The following is a 23,301-nucleotide window of genomic DNA, read 5'->3' as shown; positions in this document are numbered from 1 at the left end:
TTTGGTCGAGGTGGCTGTGCGAAGTGAGAGGGTTAGGAGAATGATCTGGTAAACAGAGAAGAGGTAGTAAAAGCTTTGCAGAATATGAAAGCCGGCAAGGCAGCGGGTTTGGGTGTTTTTCGCAGTGGAATTTATCAAAAAAACGGGTAACTGTGTTGTTGACTGGTTGGTAAGGATGTTTAATGTATGTATGACTCATGGTGAGGTGCCAGAGGATTAGCGGAATGCATGCATAGTGCCATTGTACAACAGCAAAGGGGTTAAAGGTGAGTGCTCAAGTTACAGAGGTATAAGTTTGCTGAGTATTCCACGGAAATTATATGGCAGGGTATTTGGGAATAGCAGTGTGGTTTCAGAAGTGGTAGAGGATGTGTGGATCAGGTGTTTGCTTTGAAGAACGTATGTGAGAAATACGTAGAAAGCAATTGGATTTGTATGTAGCATTTATTGATCTGGAGAAGGCATATGATAGAGTTGATAGAGATGCTCTGTGGAAGGTATTGAGAATATATGGTGTGGGAGGCAAGTTGTTAGAAGCAGAGAAAAGTTTTTTTTATCGAGGATGTAAGGCATGTGTACGAGCAGCAAGAGAGGAAGTGATTGGTTCTCAGTGAATGTTAGTTTGCGGCACTGGTGCGTGATGTTTAATTTGTTTATGGATGGGGTTGTTAGGAAGGTACATGCGAGAGTTTTGGAGAGATGGGCAAGTATGCAGTCTGTTGTGGATGAGAGGCCTTGGGAAGTGAGTCAGTTGTTGTTCGCTGATGATAAAGCGCTGGTTGCTGATTCGTGAGAGAAGCTGCAGAAGCTGGTGAATGAGTTTGGTAAAGTGTGTGAAAGAAGAAAGTTATGAGTAAATGTGAATAAGAGCAAGGTTATTGGGTACAGTAGAGAAAGACTGGAGGAAGTGAAGTGTTTTAGATATCTGGAAGTGGATTTGGCAGCGGATGGAACCATGGAAGCGGAAGTGAGTCACAGGGTGGGGGAGGGAGCGAAAGTTCTGGGAGCGTTGAAAAATATGCGGAAGGCGAGAATATTATCTCGGAAAGCAAAAGTGGATATGTTTGAAGAAATCGTGGTTCCAACAATGTTATATGGTTGCGAGGCGTGGGCTATAGATAGAGTAGTGCGAAGGAGGGTGGATGTGTTGGAAATGAGATGTGGTATGAGGTGGTTTGATCGAGTAAGTAATGAAAGGGTAAGAGAGATGTGTGGTAATAGAATGAGTGTGGTTGAAAGAGAAGAAGAGGGTGTTTTGAAATAGTTTGGTCACATGGAGAGAATGAGTGAGGAAAGAATGACAAAGAGGATATATGCGTCAGAGGTGGAGGGAACAAGGAGAAGCGGGAGACCAAATTGGAGGTGGAAAACTAGAGTGAAAAAGATTTTGAGCGATCGGGGCCTGAACATGCAGGATATACGTTGAAATATATAGGTATGTATATTTGCGTGTGTGGACGTGTATGTATATACATGTGTATATGGGTGGGTTGGGCTATTCTTTCGTCTGTTTCCTTGCGCTGCCTCGCTAACTTGGGAGACAGCGACAAAGTAAAATAGATAAATAAATAAATAATATATATATATGTGCGTACGAAAGGAGGGGTGCCATTTTATGTGTGGCGGGGTGGCGACGAGAATGGCTGAGGGCAGCAAATATGAATATGTATATGTGTATATATGTATTTGTTAATGTATGCATATGTATATCTACACTGAAATGTGTAGGTATGTATATGTGCGTGTTTAGGGCATGTATGTATATATAATTGTATGTGGATGGGTTGGGCCATTCTTTCGCCTCTTTCCTTTCTCAACCTCGCTAACGCGGGAGACAGCGTCAAATTAAACAATGTACAGTAATTGATTGAGAGGGTGAAGGCATGTACAGATTATCAGATTGATGAAGAGCAGTGTCGTTTCAGAAGTGGTAGAGGATGTGTGGATCAGGTGTTTGGCTTGAAGAATGTATGTGTGAAATACTTTGAAAAACAAATGAATTTGTGTGTAGCATTTATGGATCTGGAGAAGGCATATGATAGAGTTGACAGAGATGCTCTGTGGAAGGTATTAAGATTATATGGTGCGGGAAGCTAGAAGCAGTGAAAAGGTATTATCGATGATGTAAGGCAAGTGTACGAGTAGGAAGAGAGGAAAGTGATTGGTTCTCAGTGAATATCGGTTTCCGGCAGGGGTGCGTGATGTCTCCATAGTTATATAATTTGTTTATGGATGGGTTGGTTAGGGAGGTAAATGCAAGAATTTTGGAGAGAGGGGCAAGTATGCAATCTGTTGCGGATGATATTGCTTGGGAAGTGAGTCAGTTGTTAGCTGACGATACAGCGCTGTTGGCTGATTCGGGGGAGAAACTACAGAAGCTGCGACTGAGCTTGGTAAAGTGTGTGAAAGAGGAAAGCTGCGAGTATATGTGAATGAAAACAAGGTTATCAGGTACAATAGGGTTGAAGGACAAGTCAATAGGGAGATAAGTTTGAAAGAGAAAAACTGGAGGAAGTGAAGCGTTCTAGATATCTGGGAGTGGATTTAACAGCGGATAGAACCATAAAAGAGAAAGTGAATCACAGGGTTAAGGAGGAGGCGAAGTTATGGGAGCATTGAAAATATGTGGAAAGCGAAAAATTGTCTCAGAAAGCAAAATTGGGTATGTCTGAAGAAATAGTCGTTCCAACAATGTTATATGGTTGCGGGGCGTGGGCTTTAGAAAGGTTTGTGCAGAGTAGAGTGGATGTTTTGGAAATGAGATGTTTGAAGATAACATGTGGTGTGAGTTGATTTGATCGAGTAAGTAATGAAAGGGTAAGAGAAGTGTGTGGTAATAAATAGAGTGTGGCTGAGAGAGCAGAAAGTGTGTGTATTGAAATAGTTTGGGCACATGGAGAGAATGAGTCAGGAAACATTGACAAAGAGGATATATATGTGTCAGAGGTGGGAAGAATGAGGAGAAGTGGGAGACCAAATTGGAGGTTGAAAGATGGAGTGAAAAAGATTTACAGTGATCGGGGCCTGAACATGCAGGAGGGTGAAAGGGGTGCGAGAAATAGGGCGAATTGGGACGATGTGATTTACCGGGGTAGACGTGCCGTCAATGGATTGAACCAAGGCACGTGAAGCGTCTGGGGTAAACCAGGGAAAATTTTGTGAGGCCTAGATGTGGAAAGGGACCTGCGATTTCGGTGCAATATACATAAGAGATAGCGACTGAGTGTGAACGAATGTGGCCTTGTATATATATGTATATATATATATATATATATATATATATATATATATATATATATATATATATATATATATATATATATTATTTTTTGCTTTATCGCTCTTTCCCGCGTTTGCGAGGTAGCGCAAGGAAACAGACGAAAGAAATGGCCCAACCCACCCCCATTCACAATGTACACACACACACGCCCACACACGCAAATATACATACCTATGCATCTCAATGTACACATATATATACACACACAGACACATACATATATACCCATGCACACAATTCACACTGTCTGCACCTATTCATTCCCATCGCCACCTCGCCACACATGGAATACCATCCCCCTCCCCCCTCATGTGTGCGAGGTAGCACTAGGAAAAGACAACAAAGCCCCATTCGTTCACACTCAGTCTCCAGCTGTCATGCAATAATGCCCGAAACCACAGCTCCCTTTCCACATCCAGGCCCCACACAACTTTCCATGGTTTACCCCAGACGCTTCACATGCCCTGATTCAATCCACTGACAGCACGTCAACCCCGGTATACCACATCGATCCAATTCACTCTATTCCTTGCCCGCCTTTCACCCTCCTGCATGTTCAGGCCCCGATCACACAAAATCTTTTTCACTCCATCTTTCCACCTCCAATTTGGTCTCCCACTTCTCCTCGTTCCCTCCACCTCCGACACATATATCCTCTTGGTCAATCTTTCCTCACTCATTCTCTCCATGTGCCCAAACCATTTCAAAACACCCTCTTCTGCTCTCTCAACCACGCTCTTTTTATTTCCACACATCTCTCTTACCCTTACATTACTTACTCGATCAAACCACCTCACACCACACATTGTCCTCAAACATCTCATTTCCAGCACATCCACCCTCCTGCGCACAACTCTATCCATAGCCCACGCCTCGCAACCATACAACATTGTTGGAACCACTATTCCTTCAAACATACCCATTTTTGCTTTCCGAGATAATGTTCTCGACTTCCACACATTCTTCAAGGCTCCCAGGATTTTCGCCCCCTCCCCCACCCTATGATTCACTTCCGCTTCCATGGTTCCATCCGCTGCCAGATCCACTCCCAGATATCTAAAACACTTTACTTCCTCCAGTTTTTCTCCATTCAAACTTACCTCCCAAATGACTTGATCCTCAACCCTACTGTAACTAATAACCTTGCTCTAATTCACATTTACTCTTAACTTTCTTCTTTCACACACTTTACCAAACTCAGTCACCAGCTTCTGCAGTTTCTCACATGAATCAGCCACCAGCGCTGTATCATCAGCGAACAACAACTGACTCACTTCCCAAGCTCTCTCATCCACAACAGACTTCATACTTGCCCCTCTTTCCAAAACTCTTGCATTCACCTCCCTAACAACCCCATCCATAAACAAATTAAACAACCATGGAGACATCACACACCCCTGCCGCAAACCTACATTCACTGAGAACCAATCACTTTCCTCTCTTCCTACACGTACACATGCCTTACATCCTCGATAAAAACTTTTCACTGCTTCTAACAACTTGCCTCCCACACCATATATTCTTAATACCTTCCACAGAGCATCTCTATCAACTCTATCATATGCCTTCTCCAGATCCATAAATGCTACATACAAATCCATTTGCTTTTCTAAGTATTTCTCACATACATTCTTCAAAGCAAACACCTGATCCACACATCCTCTACCACTTCTGAAACCATACTGCTCTTCCCCAATCTGATGCTCTGTACATGCCTTCACCCTCTCAATCAATACCCTCCCATATAATTTACCAGGAATACTCAACAAACTTATACCTCTGTAATTTGAGCACTCACTCTTATCCCCTTTGCCTTTGTACAGTGGCACTATGCACGCATTTCGCCAATCCTCAGGCACCTCACCATGAGTCATACATACATTAAATAACCTTACCAACCAGTCAACAACACAGTCTCCCCCTTTTTTTTATAGATTCCACTGCAATACCTTCCAAACCTGCTGCCTTGCCGGCTTTCATCTTCCGGAAAGCTTTTACTACCTCTTCTCTGTTTACCAAATCATTTTCCCTAACCCTTTCACTTTGCACACCACCTCGACCAAAACACCCTATATCTGCCACTCTATCATCAAACACATTCAACAAACCTTCAAAATACTCACTCCATCTCCTTCTCACATCACCACTACTTGTCATCACCTCCCCATTTGCGCCTTTCACTGAAGTTCCCATTTGCTCCCTTGTCTTACGCACTTTATTTACCTCCTTCCAGAACATCTTTTTATTCTCCCTAAAATTTAATGATACTCTCTCACCCCAACTCTCATTTGCCCTCTTTTTCACCTCTTGCACCTTTTTCTTGACCTTCTGTCTCTTTCTTTTATACATCTCCCTCTCAATTGCATTTTTCCCTGCAAAAATCGTCCAAATGCCTCTCTCTTCTCTTTCACTAATAATCTTACTTCTTCATCCCACAACTCACTACCCTTTCTAATCAACTCACCTCCCACGCTTCTCATGGCACAAGCATCTTTTGCGCAATCCATCACTGATTTCCTAAATATATCCCATTCCTCCCCCACTCCCCTTATATACATATATGTATATGTATATATATATATATATATATATATATATATATATATATATATATATATATATATATATATATATATATATATATATATATTGTCCCTAGGGATAAGGGAGAAAGAATACTTCCCACGCAGTCCTCACGTGTCGTAGAAGGCGACTAGAGGGGACGGGAGCCGGGGGCCAGAAATCCTCCCCTCCTTGTATTTCAACTTTCCAAAATAGGAAACAGAAGAAGGAGTCACGCGGGGTGTGCTCATCCTCCTCGAAGGCTCAGATTGGGGTGTCTAAATGTCTGTGGATGTAACGCGCACCTTCATAGAACATACAAAGCTCCATCAGCCAGGATCGAACCTGATGGAGCTTTGTATGTTCTATGAAGGTGCGTGTTCATATACACTTTATTCGTATTCATACAACTCCGCGTTGTACAGTCAGGATCGGTAAAACGCTCTTAGCTGGCTATGTGTTCTGTTCCGAAACAACCGATAGACCCCGTTGCTCACCATAGTGAGACGAAGGGTATTCGAGTACTTAGTATTTCGAATAGTTGTTTCCTATTATACAGTCCCTTAGCCTAGCGGTTAGCATGCCTGCCTCTTGCACAAGGGTCCCAGGTTCGATCCTGGCTGATGGAGCTTTGTATGATATATATATATATATATATATATATATATATATATATATATATTATCCCTGGGGATAGGGGAGAAAGAACACTTCCCACGTATTCCCTGCGTGTCGTAGAAGGCGACTAAAAGGGAAGGGAGCTGGGGGCTGGAAATCCTCCCCTCTCGTTTTTTTTTAATTTTCCAAAAGAAGGAACAGAGAAGGGGGCCAGGTGAGGATATTCCCTCAAAGGCCCAGTCCTCTGTTCTTAACGCTACCTCGCTATCGCGGGAAATGGCGAATAGTATGAAAAAAAAAAAAAAAATATATATATATATATATATATATATATATATATATATATATATATATATATATATATATATATATATATATATATATATATGTACATATATATATATATATATATATATATATATATATATATATATATATATATATATATATATATATATATATATATATATATATAGGGGAGAAAGAATACTTCCCAAGCATTCCTCACGTGTCGTAGAATGCGACTAAAGGGGACGGGAGCGGGCGACCATAAACCCTCCCCTCCTTGTGTTTTGACTTTCTAAAAGGGGAAAGAGAATAAGGAGTCACATATGTAAGTAGGAGAGATGGCAAGAGAGCGTTATTGGATTACGTATAAATTGATAGGCGAGCGAATGAGAGACTTTTGGATGTTAATGTTCTGAGAGGTGCAACTGGAGGGATGTCCGATCATTATTTTGTGTAGGCGAAGGTCAAGATTTGTAGACGTTTTCAGTAAAGAGGAGGAAATGTTGGGGTGAAGTGAGTGGTGAGAGTAAGTGAGCTTGGGAAGGAGACGTCTGTGAGGAAGTACCAGGAGAGAATAGTACAGAATGGAAATAGGTGAAAACAAAAGAGGTAAGGGGAGTCGAGGAGGAATGGGATGTATTAAGCAGTGATGGCCTGCGCAAAAGATGCTTGTGGCATGAAAAGTGTGGTAGGGGGGTTGATTAGAAAGGGTAGTGAGTGGTGGGATGAAGAAGTAAGATTACTAGTGAAAGAGAAGAGAGAGGCATTTGGACGATTTTTACAGGAAAAAAATGCAAATGAGTGGGAGATGTATAAAAGAAAGAGGCAGGAGGTCAAGAGAAAGGTGCAAGAGGTGAAAAAGAGGGAAAAAGAGAGTTTTGGTGAGAGAGTATCATAAATTTTAGGGAGAATATAAACATGTTTTGGAAGGAGGTAAATAAAGTGCGAAGACAAGGGAGCAAGTGGGAACTTCAGTTAAGGGGGCTAATGGGGAGGTGATAACAAGTAGTGGTGATGTGAGAAGGAGATGGAGTGAGTATTTTAAAGGTTTGTTGAATGTGTTTGATGATAGAGTGGCAGATATAGGGTGTTTTGGTCGAGGTGGTGTGCAAAGTGAGAGGGTTAGGGAAAATGATTTGGTAAACAGAGAAGAGGTAGTAAAAGCTTTACGGATGATGAAAGCCGGCAAGGCAGCAGGTTTGGATGGGATTGCAGTGGAATTTATAAAAAAAAGGGTTTGACTGTATTGTTGACTGGTTGGTAACGTTATTTAATGTAAGTATTATCCATGGTGAGGTGCCTGAGGATTGGCGGAATGCTTGCATAGTGCCATTCTACAAAGGCAAAGGGGATAAGAGTGAGTGCTCAAATTACAGAGGTATAAGTTTGTTGAGTATTCCTGGTAAATTATATGGGAGGGTATTGATTGAGAGGGTGAAGGCATGTACAGAGCATCAGAATGGGGAAACGCAGTGTGGTTTCAGAAGTGGTAGAGGATGTGTGGATCAGGTGTTTGCTTTGAAGAATGTATGTGAGAAATACTTAGAAAGGAAATGGATTTGTATGTAGCATTTATGAGTCAGGAGAAGGCATATGATAGAGGTGATAGAGATGCTCTGTGGAAGAATATATGGTGTGAGAGGCAAGTTGTTAGAAGCAGTGAAAAGTTTTTTTCGAGGATGTAAGGCATGTGTACATGTAGGAAGAGAGGAAAGTGATTGGTTCTCAGTGAATGTAGGTTTGCGGCAGGGGTGTGTGATGTCTCCATGGTTGTTTAATTTGTTTATGGATGGGGTTGTTAGGGAGGTGAATGCAAGAGTTTTGGAAAGAGGGGCAAGTATGCAGTCTGTTGTGGATTAGAGAGCTTGGAAAGTGAGTCAGTTATTGTTCGCTGATGATACAGCGCTGGTGGCTGATTCATTTGAGAAATTGCAGAAGCTGGTGTCTGAGTTTGGTAAAGTGTCCGAAAGAAGAAAGTTGCCAGTAAATGTGAATAATAGCAAGGTTAATAGATACAGTAGGATTGAGGGTCAAGTCAATTGGGAGGTAAGTTTGAATGGAGAAAAACTGGAGGAAGTAAAGTGTTTTAGAAATCTGGGAGGGGATCTGGCTGTGGATGGAACCATGGAAGCGGAAGTGAATCATAGAGTAGGGGAGGTGGCGAAAATTCTGGGAGCCTTGAAGAATGTGTGAAAGTCGAGAACATTATCTCGGAAACCAAAAATGGGTATGTTTGAAGGAATATTGGTTCCAACAATGTTGTATGATTCCGAGGCGTGGGCTATGGATAAAGTTGTGCGCAGTAGGGTGGATATGCTGGAAATGACATGTTTGAGGACAATATGTGGTGTGAGGTGGTTTGATCGAGTAAGTAATATAAGGGTAAGAGAGATGTGTGGAAATAAAAAGAGTATGGTTGAGAGAGCAGAAGAGGGTATTTTGAAATGGTTTGGTCACATGGAGAGAATGAGTGAGGAAAGATTGACCAAGAGGATATATGTGTCAGAGGTGGAGAGAACGAGGAGAAGTGGGAGACCAAATTGGAGGTGGATAGATGGAGTGAAAAAGATTTTGAGTGATCGGGGCCTAAACATACAGGAGGGTGAAAGGCGTGCAAGGAATAGAGTGAATTGGAACGATGTGGTATACGAGGGTCGACGTGCCGTCAATGGATTGAAGCAGGGCATGTGAAGTTTCTGGGGTAAACCATGGAAAGTTCTCTGGGTCCTGGATGTGGAAAAGGAGCTGTGGTTTCGGTGCATTATTACATGACAGCTAGAGACTGAGTGTGAACGAATGTGGCCTTTGTTGTCTTTTCCTAGCGCTATCCCGCACACATGAGGGGGGAGGGGGATGGTATTCCATGTGTGGCGGGGTGGCGATGGGAATGAATAAAGGCAGACAGTGTGAATTGTGTACATGGGTATATATGTATGTGTCTGTGTGAGTATATATATGTGTAAATTGAGATGTATAGGTATGTATATTTGCGGGTGTGGACGTGTATGTATATATATGTGTATGAGGTGGGTTGGGCCATTTCTTTCGTCTGTTTCCTTGCGCTACCTCGCAAACGCGGGAGACAGCGACAAAGCAAAATATAAAAAGATATATACATATATATATATATGTATATATATATATGTATATATATATATATATATATATATATATATATATATATATATATATATATATATTTTTTTTTTTTTTTTATCTTATTATTTTGCTTTGTCGCTGTCTCCCGCGTTAGCAAGGTAGCGCAAGGAAACAGACGAAAGAATGGCCCAACCCGCCAACATACACATGTATATACATACATGTCCACACATGCACAATATACACACCTATACACATCATTGTACACATACATACACACACACAGACATACACACAAAGTATGATATATATATATATATATATATATATATATATATATATATATATATATATATATATGTACAGAGCATCAGATTGGGGAAAAGCAGTGTGGTTTCAGAAGTGGTAGAGGATGTGTGGATCAGGTGTTTGCTTTGAAGAATGTATGTGAGAAATACTTAGAAAAGCAAATGGATTTGTATGTAGCATTTATGGATCTGGAGAAGGCATATGATAGAGTTGATAGAGATGCTCTGTGGAAGGTATTAAGAATATATGGTGTGGGTGGAAAGTTGTTAGAAGCAGTGAAAAGTTTTTATCGAGGATGTAAGGCATGTGTACGTGTAGGAAGAGAGGAAAGTGATTGGTTCTCAGTGAATGTAGGTTTGCGGCAGGGGTGTGTGATGTCTCCATGGTTGTTTAATTTGTTTATGGATGGGTTGTTAGGGAGGTGAATGCAAGAGTTTTGGAAAGAGGGGCAAGTATGAAGTCTGTTGGGGATGAGAGAGCTTGGGAAGTGAGTCAGTTGTTGTTCGCTGATGATACAGCGCTGGTGGCTGATTCATGTGAGAAACTGCAGAAGCTGGTGACTGAGTTTGGTAAAGTGTGTGGAAGAAGAAAGTTAAGAGTAAATGTGAATAAGAGCAAGGTTATTAGGTACAGTAGGGTTGAGGGTCAAGTCAATTGGGAGGTGAGTTTGAATGGAGAAAAACTGGAGGAAGTGAAGTAGTTTAGATATCTGGGAGTGGATCTGGCAGCGGATGGAACCATTGAAGCGGAAGTGGATCATAGGGTGGGGGAGGGGGCGAAAATTCTGGGGGCCTCGAAGAATGTGTGGAAGTCGAGAACATTATCTCGGAAAGCAAAAATGGGTATGTTTGAAGGAATAGTGGTTCCAGCAATGTTGTATGGTTGCGAGGCGTGGGCTATGGACAGAGTTGTGCGCAGGAGGATGGATGTGCTGGAAATGAGATGTTTGAGGACAATGTGTGGTGTGAGGTGGTTTGAACGAGTAAGTAACGTAAGGGTAAGAGAGATGTGTGGAAATAAAAAGAGCGTGGTTGAGAGAGCAGAGGAGGTTGTTTTGAAGTGGTCTGGGCACATGGAGAGAATGAGTGAGGAAAGATTGACCAAGAGGATATATGTGTCGGAGGTGGAGGGAACGAGGAGAAGAGGAAGACCAAATTGGAGGTGGAAAGATGGAGTGAAAAAGATTTTGTGTGATCGGGGCCTGAACATGCAGGAGGGTGAAAGGAGGGCAAGGAATAGAGTGAATTGGAGCGATGTGGTATACCGGGGTTGACGTGCTGTCAGTGGATTGAATCAAGGCATGTGAAGCGTCTGGGGTAAACCATGGAAAGGTGTGTAGGTATGTATATTTGCGTGTGTGGACGTATGTATATACATGTGTATGGGGGGGGGTTGGGCCATTTCTTTCGTCTGTTTCCTTGCGCTACCTCGCAAACGCGGGAGACAGCGACAAATTATAATAAAAAAAAATGATATATATATATATATATATATATATATATATATATATATATATATATATTGTTTTTTTATTTTATTATTTTGCTTTGTCGCTGTCTCCTGCGTTAGCGAGGTAGCGCAAGGAAACAGACGAAAGAATGGCCCAACCCGCCAACATACACATGTATATACATACATGTCCACACACGCACAATATACACACCTATACGCATCATTGTACACATATATACACACACACAGACACACACACAAAGTATGATATATATATATATATATATATATATATATATATATATATATATATATATATATATCATACTTTGTCACTGTCTCCAAACACGCATATGTACATACCTATACATCTCCACGTATACATATATATACATAAACAGATATATACATATATACACATGTACATAATTCATATTGTCTGCCCTTATTCATTCCTGTCGCCACCCCGCCATACATAAAATAACAACTCTCTCACCCCGCATGTGCGCGAGGTAGCGATAGGAAAAGACCACAAAATCTGCATTCGTTCACACTCAGTCTCTAGTTGTCATGTATAATGCACCGAAAACACACCTCTCTTTCCACATCCAGGCCCCGACAGAACTTTCCATGGTTTACCCCAGACGCTTCACATGCCCTGGTTCAATCCATTGACAGCGCGTCGACCCCGGTATACCACATCGTTCCAAGTCACTCTATTCCTTGCCCGCCTTTCACCCTCCTGCATGTTTAGGCCCCTATCACTCAAAATCTTTTTCACTCCATCTTTCCACCTCCAAATTGGTCTCCCAATTTTCCTCGATCATTGCACCTCTGACACATATATCCTCTTGGTCAATCTTTCCTCATTCATTCCCTCCATGTGACCAAATCATTCCAAAACACCCTCTTCTGCTCTCTCAACTACACTCTTTTTATTACCACACATCTCTCTCACCCTATCATTACTTACTCGATTAAACCATCTTACACCACATATTTTCCTCAAAGATCTCATTTCCAATACTTCCAACCTCCACCGAACAACTCTATAGCCCACGCCTCGCAACCATATATCATTGTTGAAACGACTATTCCTTGAAACATACCCATTTTTGCTTTCCAAGATAACGTTCTCGACTTCCATATATTCTTCAACGCTCCCAGAGCTTTCGCCCCCTCCCCTACGCTATGATTCACTTCCGCTTCCATGGTTCCATCCGCTGCCAAATTCACTACCAGATATCAAAAACACCTCACTTCCTCCAGTTTTTCTCCATTCAAACTTACCTCCCAATTGACTTGTCCGTCAACCCTAATGTATCCAATAACCATGCTTTTATTCACATTTACTCTCAGCTTTCTTCTTTCACACACTTTACGAAACTCCCAAACCATATATTGTTAATACCTTCCACAGAGCATCTCTATCAACTCAATCATATGCCTTCTCCAAATCCATAAATGCTACATACAAATCCATTTGGTTTTCTAAGTATTTCTTACATACATTCTTCAAAGCAAACACCTGATCCACACACCCTCTACTACTTCTGAAACCACACTTCCATAATCTGATGCTCCGTACATGCCTTTACCCTCTCAATCAATACCCTAGCATTTGATTTCCCTGGAATACTCAACAAACTTGTATCTCTGGAATTTGAGCACTCACTCTTATCCCCTTTGCCCTTTGTACAATGTCACTATGCAAGCATTCCTGCCAGTCCTCAGGCACCTCATCGTGAGTCATTCATACATTATATAACCTTACCAAACAGTCAACAATACAGTCACCCCCTTTTTTGATAAATTCCACTGCAATGCCATGCAAACCCGCTGCCCTTGACGGCTTTCATCTTACGCAAAGCTTTTACTAACTCTTCTCTGTTTACCAAATCATTCTCCCTAACCCTTTCACTTTGTACACCAACTCGACCTAAACACCCTATATCTGCCACTCTATCATCAAACACACTCAACAAACCTTCAAAATACTCACTGCATCTCCTTTTCATATCACCACTACTTTTTATCCCCTTCCCATTAGCCCCCTTCACTGAAGTTCCCATTCGTTCCTTTGTCTTACGCACTTTATTTCCCTCCTTCCAAAACATTTTTTTATTTTCTCTAAAATTTAATTATATTCGCTCACCCCAACTCCCATTTGCCCTCTTTTTCACCTCTTGCACCTTTTTCGTGACCTCTTGCCTCTTTCTTTTATATATCTCCGAGTCATTTGCATTTTTTTCCTTGCAAAAATCGTCCCAATGGCTCTCTCTTCTCTTTCACTAATAATCTTACTTCTTCATCCCACCACTCACTACCCTTTCTAATCTGTCCACCTCCAACATCTCTCATGCCACAAGCATCTCTTGCACAAACCATCATTGCTTCCCTAAATACATCCCATTCTTCCCCCACTCCCCTTACGTCCTTTGTTTTCACCTTTTTCCATTCTGTACTCACTCTCTCTTGGTACTTCCTCACACAAGTCTCGTTCCCAAGCTCACTTACTCTCACAACTCTCTTGACTCCAACTTTCTCTCTCTTCTCTGAAAACCTCTACAAATCTTCACCTTCACCTCCACAAGATAATGATCAGACATCCCTGCAGTTGCACCTCTCAGTACATTAACATCCAAAAGCCTCTCTTTCGCGCGCCTATCCATTAACACGTAATCCAATAACGCTCTCTGGCCATCTCTACTATTTACGTAAGTATACTTATGTATGTCTCTCTTTTTAAACCAGGTATTCCCAATCACCAGTCGTTTTTCAGCACATAAATCTATAAGCTCTTTACCATTTCCATTTACAACACTGAACACACCATGTACACCAATTATTCCCTCAACTGCCACATTACTCACCTTTGCATTCAAATCATCCATCACTATAACTCGGTCTTGTGCATCAAAACTACTATCACACTCACTGAGCTGCTCCAAAACACTTGCCTCTTATGATCTTTCTTCACATGCCCAGGTGCATATGCACCAATAATCACCCATCTCACTCCATCCACTTTCAGTTTTACCCGTATCAATGTAGAGTTTACTTTCTTACACTCTATCACATACTCCCACCACTCCAGTTTCAGGAGTAGCGCTACTCCTTCCCTTGCTCTTGTCCTCTCACTAACCCCTGACTTTACTCCCAAGACATTCCCAAACCACTCCTCTTTACCCTTGAGCTTCTTTTCACTCAGTGCCAAACCCTCCAGGTTTCTTTCCTCAAACACAGCCTATCTCTCCTTTTTTCTCATCTTGGTTACATCCACACACATTTAGACACCGTAATCTGAGTCTTCGAGGAGGATGAGCACTCCCCGCGTGACTCCTTGTTCTGTCTCCCCTTTTATAAAGTTGAAGTAAAAGGAGAGAAAGATTTTCAGCCACCCGCTCCCGTCCCCTTAAGTCTACTTCTACGATACGTGAGGAATGCGTGGGAAGTATTCCTTCTCTACTATTCCCGGGGATATATATATATATATATATATATATATATATATATATATATATATATATATATATATATACATATATATATATATATATATATTTTTTTTTCTTCCTTTGTCGCTGTTTCCCGCGTTTGCGAGGTAGCGCAAGGAATCAGACGAAAGAAATGGCCCAACCCACCCCCATACACATGTATATACATACGTCCACACACGCAAATATACATACCTACACAGCTTTCCATGGTTTACCCCAGTCGCTTCACATGCCCTGATTCAATCCACTGACAGCACGTCAACCCCGGTATACCACATCGATCCAATGCATTCTATTCCTTGCCCTCCTTTCACCCTCCTGCATGTTCAGGCCCCGATCACACAAAATCTTTTTCACTCCATCTTTCCACCTCCAATTTGGTCTCCCACTTCTCCTCGTTCCCTCCACCTGTGACACATATATCCTCGGTCAATCTTTCCTCACTCATTCTCTCCATGTGCCCAAACCATTTCAAAACACCCTCTTCTGCTCTCTCAACCACGCTCTTTTTATTTCCACACATCTCTATTACCCTTACGTTACTTACTCGATCAAACCACCTCACACCACACATTGTCCTCAAACATCTCATTTCCAGCACATCCATCCTCCTCCTCACAACTCTATCCATAGCCCACGCCTCGCAACCATACAACATTCTTGGAACAACTATTCCTTCAAACATACCCATTTTTGCTTTTCGAGATAATGTTCTCGACTTCCACACATTCTTCAAGGCTCCCAGGATTTTCGCCCCCTCCCGCCACCCTATGATCCACTTCCGCTTCCATGGTTCGATCCGCTGCCAGATCCACTCCAAGATATCTAAAACACTTTACTTCCTCCAGTTTTTCTCCATTCAAACTTACCTCCCAATATACTTGACCCTCAACCCTACTGTACCTAATAACCTTGCTCTTATTCACATTTACTCTTAACTTTCTTCTTTCACACACTTTACCAAACTCAGTCACCAGCTTCTGCAGTTTCTCACATGAATTAGCCACCAGCGCTGTATCATCAGCGAACAACAACTGACTCACATCCCAAGCTCTCTCATCCACAACAGACTTCATACTTGCCACTCTTTCCAAAACTCTTGCATTCACCTCCGTAACAACCCCATCCATAAACAAATTAAACAACCATGGAGACATCACACACCCCTGGCGCAAACCTACATTCACTAAGAACCAATCACTTTCCTCTCTTCCTACACGTACACATGCCTTACATCCTCGATAAAAACTTTTCACTGCTTTTAACAACTTGCCTCCCACACCACATATTCTTAATACCTTCCACAGAGCATGCCTTCTCCAGATCCATAAATGCTACAGACTAATCCATATATATATATTTATATATATATATATATATATATATATATATATATATATATATATATATATATATATATATATATATATATATATATATATATTTATATATATTTTTTTTTTTTTTGCTTTCTCGCTGTCTCCCGCGTTTGCGAGGTAGCGCAAGGAAAAAGACGAAAGAAATGGCCCAACCCACCCCCATACACATGTATATACATACGTCCACACAAGCAAATATACATACCTACACAGCTTTCCATGGTTTACCCCAGACGCTTCACATGCCCTGATTCAATCCACTGACAGCACGTCAGCCCCGTTATACCACATCGATCCAATTCACTCTATTCCTTGCCCTCCTTTCACCCTCCTGCATGTTCAGGCCCCGATCACTCAAAATCTTTTTCACTCCATCTTTCCACCTCCAGTTTGGTCTCCCACCTCTCCTCGTTCCCTCCACCTCCGACACATATATCCTCTTGGTCAATCTTTCCTCACTCATTCTCTCCATGTGCCCAAACCATTTCAAAACACCCTCTTCTGCTCTCTCAACAGCGCTCTTTTTATTTCCACACATCTCTCTTACCCTTACGTTACTTACTCGATCAAACCACCTCACACCACACATTGTCCTCAAACATCTCATTTTCAGCACATCCATCCTCCTGCGCACAACTCTATCCATAGCCCACGCCTCGCAACCATACAACATTGTAGGAACCACTATTCCTTCTAACATACCCATTTTTGCTTTCCGAGATAATGTTCTCGACTTGCACACATTCTTCGAGGCTCCCAGAATTTTCGCCCCCTCCCCCACCCTATGATCCACTTCCGCTTCCATGGTTCGATCCGCTGCCAGACCACTCCGGTATACAACCCTTAAAATCCCATTTCTATTCCTACTCCTATATTACTCACCTTTTCCTTTTCCCCTTCCCCTTTATTCCCTTTACTCTTTACTTCCTCCCCCCAATCACCCCAACTTACCCCCATCATCCCCTTCTTTTGTTTCCCCCACATTTTAACACACCCCCTGTATTCACACAAACCAATACTCAATTCAGCTTCTCATAAAACAACTATCTCATTTTTAAATATTTCCATACCTCCTAATACTTCTAACCCAAATTTTTTAAAAAACATTTACACTCAAAGGGCCAAACAATAAAAAAGGACCATACTTTCCCTTAAAAAAAAAAGGAAATTTGATAAAAATTCACCGTAAACAATTGGTCACAAACATAACCCAAAAACAAAAAAAATGCTTTCAAACTATTGAACGAACCAAATTTTATTATATATTTATTTAAAAAAAATTAAATATATTTTTAAAATATATTAATAAGAATAAAAATTTTTTATGCGGGGGTTTAAAGCTTTCGATTTAGAAACAAAAATGGGACAACCATACACATGTTAACACGTCAAAAGAAATATCTAACACTTTGGTTAACAAGAACCTTCACAGTTTTAAAACAATTCATTTTACACACGTACGTTTCACGGGGGGCAATTAAACATCAGTTTTTGACCGGGGGTAAAACCACATTTTTTCACTCATTTTTTTTCAAATTTAAAATGTCTCCAATCTCCGTTACAAAAATAGGAAAGAACCGGTCATTCTTTCACTCTTCCTCATGGCTAAAAATAACAATCTCTGCTCCACACTTTATTAAAAAACTCTCTAAGACTATGTTTAACCAAAATAAACCCATTAAATATTCAGCAAAAAAATTCTGGGCACCAGACTTTTCAATACAGGCTTGGGACTCAACACACAGCTAACTTACGTCTTATCATGCACACCATGGGACACTATAGAGCTACTTACACATCACCTGGTGCGGACAGGGTACATGATGGTACACACACACACAGTACAGATATAAGGTTTATAGGTGATCTAGGCTTGGTGCGAACACGTTAGGGATATGTGGTGGGATAGGGGGGTAACAGAGTAACACCACACTCAATATGCTATTGACTGGCTGTGGGTTCGGTCTCACAGATGATTTAAGGGGGTCTTACGTAGATAGACATATTAGAGAATTGAGGACTCTGTGCTGGTTTCGGTTCTCACTGAGACTAGTGACTTGTAGGCAGCAGGCTACATTAACATAAATTACAGTCAGTGTGTGGGACAACAATCTGAATCGTCATTTAGGGTGTGATGATGACAGCTGTCTTGATCTAGAGAAGTCTGTATGTGACTATCAAACAGATGGTATGAACAGTATGAGGGTAGAGGCTACAGTAGCTGAAACTATGATTGCACTAGAGTCGGCACTAGGTTCTACTCCAGTGGAGGGGTTGTGTTTGACGTCACATGGTGTCTATTATAATCAACAACTTTGCAAACAGTTTTCACACAGTGTCTGCATCATTCAGAATCTACTAACATGGGTTGTGAAGATTGAAGACATACAGTCACTAGTACGTAGAGAGAGCGATGCAGGTTTACAGGAATGGGGGAGAGAGTAATCTTCATGATGAGGATGACGAGCCTATGTGAGCACACACATCTGGCTGACAGTTGGTTGTCGAGGTTGCGCTCTATCTTTCAGGGGATGTGTGGGAGTGAGCAGTGGGCTTAACTTCTCGTTGGTAGTAACATTCTGCGATATGACAAACGGAGGATATAGATCACATCGCACACACAGAGGATATTGGACATAGACATAGGAGGTGCACACACACTATAATACATCAGAGTGATATGATATATCTGACACAGAGTAAGATGGACACACATCAGTGTGTAGTGAAGAGAGTAGAGGATAGACGAGACATGATCTTGATCACACACGTAGCGGATAGGGTGCATGTTGGGTTACAACTAAGCAGTAGTATTCTTATCAAGATATGATACAGAAGACATTGGACAACTAGTGGGAGATAGTAGAGCGTGTAGAGAGTCGAGTACAAAAGTCTAGGAAACGAGGTGGGGAGACGAGTACATCTATAACAGGATAGTGAGTACCATGAGTGACACACACAACGTGTGTGATTTTAGATACGGAGTATACGAGAGGTTTGAACTGGAGCTACATTGGATCACAGGGAGCTGAGAGTCAGACACACATATACACACGAGTGGAGTGGAGCACGATGAGAGTGGCACGAGGGTGATCAAGCAGGTCTGGGGGATGGACACGGGGCTCATATGGTTTTGAATACATTTTACAGACTCTAACTGCTTGGCGGTCTTGAGACGGACTGGTTAGAGGACAGTATGAGAGAGAGGTTTATTTATATTCTCCATTATAGGTTAGGAAGTGACATCACCTTACAATGAGGAACATTGAGGAGATCAGATGTGATTTGTTCATCTCTCTCTAATGTACAGGAGCATCTGGGATAGTGGAGGAGAGTACTACAGAGAGAACTGAGGGAGGATGGGAGATAGTGATTAATCATTTTGATAGCCAGACACAGGGGGGATGTGAGAGAATTCAGCGGGGTCATATGTTAGAGCACACAACGACGCAAGATGAATGACTCTCTATGTGATTCTTTGTTAATATATTTAGATGACAGTAACATTGACCGTAGGGAGTGAGGAATAACATAGAGCTAGAGGGGGTGTAGGACAACAGGACTGGACAGAGTAGGGAGAGATCGATGACTCACTTGTCAAGTAGCAGGAGACTACTTCTGAGAAATTCAAGAGTAAAATGGACAGGAGTATGACGGAGGAAGGCGCACACACTTCGTTCATAACATATGTAGACAGGATATTCTAGTACACTCATGGACAGTGTAGGTGGATGGAGTAGATACTGTGGTACAGATACATGACGGGAGTGGGGCGGGGGATCACATCAGGTATGTCTAGATACACAGGAGAACAACACATATAGCTCGATGGTATCTATGTAATAGGAGAGGATATATTCTGTTTTTTGGGTCATCGTTGTGGATTGACACTATCATGTTATGTCAGAGACTGACTAGAGACACACTTCACTAAGAAACGTTCTTATTTGGGATATGATACACTGTGTAGTGATCAATCACTTGGTCTAGACACACAGCGTCATAGGAGTGAAGAGACTAGATCTAAAGGTATATACTCTTTCTAGGGGTGGCGAGAGGACATGGGGTGACACTATTTTTTCAGTGATGATGCAGGTGGTAGGACTGTGCAACATATTATCTAGAGAGGAGAGGTGTCAGATATTGACGAGCAATTGCGACATTAGGGTGAAGCGCTAGTATTACTGAGGGTCGAGAGCAGGGAGAGGTGAAGAATTGGTATAGCATAGGTGTTCACACTAGGCTTCTGATGATGTACTTCAGATAGACCACTCTCTTAGGTGATAGAGTGAGTAGGTGTCACAGATTACATAGAAGTGGATGACACACACAAGGGAGGATCGATCACGCAGAAATATGAGGGGATTGGAGGTCATCTTGGGATTTGTGAGTATGTATTTAAATTCACACTTTTAGATAGTATATGTTAGTTGGTGGGTGTCATAATTGAAGTTGATTTTGGGTGTGATATGGGTTGGAGTGGTTGTTGATAGTGTCTGTGTAGGGGGAAGTGTCAGGGTAGGGTTATTTACTGGGTGGTGATATTTTTGTAGGTAGCTAGTGGTGAGATGTGTCTGGACACAGTATTGGGTGTTGGATATTTTCTATTATAGCATATTTTCTGATAATCTCTTTGTATGTGTTGGAGGTTTGTGGATTGTAGATTGTGTATTATGGTGAGGTTGGAAATTTATATTAAGGGTTTACTTGAGTGGGTTTTTTAGGGAGTTGAAACATGGGTTTGTTTTTTTGATAGCACATGATGAGGGAGTAAATGGGGATGTGGGGTTTGATTAAGTAAGATTGTATTTGGTGTTAAGGTGAAGGATTTAGATAGGATAAGAGATTGCTGATATGAGGTGTACTAGTAGAGGGGGTGGGTGTGGGTGGGTGGGTATAAAGATGGTGTGACATGTTGGGTGGGATGAATGTGTGGAGGAGAATAGGGTAGCGATGGTGGGGGGTGTGATAATGTGGTCGTGTGGTATGATGAGGTTTCTAAGGGTTGGTGTTTTTTGTTTTGTTTTAATTGTGTTTTTTGTGGAGATGTATGATATATTGTTTAATTATTTTTATTGTTTATGATGTTATATGGTATGATATTGTTATGTCTATATTTATATTAATTGTCTATTTGGAGGGAATATGGTTAAGCTGGTGACAAGTATTGCAGAGGATGATGAACTGATTCAGTGAGAGTAATAGTAATAAAAATATGGTTTGTAGATGTGTCGTGTGGTTGATAATTGGTATTATGTGTTTGTGGAGTTTTATTGATATGGGATTGGGGATCATTTTTTAAAGGTGTGAGTGTTTGATAGAAGTGAGTTAGGTGAAATTAGTGGAGATTTTAGGTTGTATGATTGATGAATTGATGTCGTAGTCCAGAATTTTGAGGCGATAGGCATAGTGACAATTGAAGGAGTTTTGTTAAATGAAAGTGGAGTATTTTATAGTCATGTAAAATTTCTGTAAACGAGCAATGAACTTGAACAACTGGAAGAGTACGTATACAGGTCTTATATTGATTTAAGTTGAGAGTCTCTGACATTTCCAATATATTTCTTATTTTTTGTGGTATTCATTTGATTCATACAAAGCTTTTCATTGTGAATACACTAAATATACGCTGGAGAGTACAGAGAGGACGTAATTGAATATTGTTTATAGAAAGGTAATTACTTATTACAGACCATCTAAGAGATGGGACTCAGTGGGCAAGGTATAAGAGATATGGATCAGAATAGGATGGATTGGTAATAATTAAAACACACTGTACATGAGAGATCATGTGATTATAAATGTTAAAAGTCTCAACACACATCCCACACAGCTGGTAAAGACCACATTTCAGCCTGACTTTTACTTTTCTCCTAAAGCCATATAACTGTTGATTAAATGGTAGTATAAGTTCTAATGTTCATAAGAGTTTAGAGAACTTCACAACATCTTGCATTAGAGAAAATCAACTCTACATGGCATAGACATTTGTGTATGATTTCATTTTCTATTTCTTTTTACTTGTTTCTGTATTATACCTAGCAACCGCTTATTGCCATAAACTGTGTCTATATCTAGCCAGAAGTTAGGACACACCCAGTCTTCATTATGGATATTGCCAAATAAAAACAGTCGTCCAGGATAAAGAAATCCCACAGCCACAGCAAGAGTATTATTGCGACTCTCTCTAATTGCATTTAAGTGACCAGCTTTTAACAAAAACTGACTCAACAATCTGCAACAGAATGTCATGCCAACAGAAAAGACCAAAGAACTGTCGAAAATGGGGGCTACTTAGACAGCAGGGAGTCACTGTCGAACAAACATAAATGAGCATGATTTCTTAACTTTAGTAATCTTCAAAATAGTTGTGAAATGGTACTGATAAGCGCCCTTAACATATTGTAAAGAGTGTCGAGAAAAAGTCAATTTCCACATAATAGCCTAAGTGAACAACTTACGTAGCACCCATCTCATCATCTACATCTTAGCACTCATAATAGCTTGTAGCCTCATAATGCAGACATATCCTCCTACAACCATAATCTTTTTCTATTATCTCTCTCTACTAGATACTACACTATGTCTGCAACAGATCGAGCATATGCTCACATCAATGGATACTCCCAACAAACATATTATTAGTCATATATTACGATGAGAGACAATTCACATCTTATTGAATCTTAGACTAATGTCAACGCTCGTAAGACCCTGCAAGCCTCCTCTACGGCGAACGCTAAGCGCAACGCAAGAGCAGAGTACAAATAGAGACACTTGAGCGAGAACTAACATACTCAACAATATACACAAG

The sequence above is a fragment of the Panulirus ornatus genome, chromosome 27, assembly GCF_036320965.1.
Source record: "Panulirus ornatus isolate Po-2019 chromosome 27, ASM3632096v1, whole genome shotgun sequence".
In the NCBI taxonomy this organism is placed as follows: Eukaryota; Metazoa; Arthropoda; class Malacostraca; order Decapoda; family Palinuridae; genus Panulirus; species Panulirus ornatus.
Note: the sequence above shows the minus strand (reverse complement) of the source record.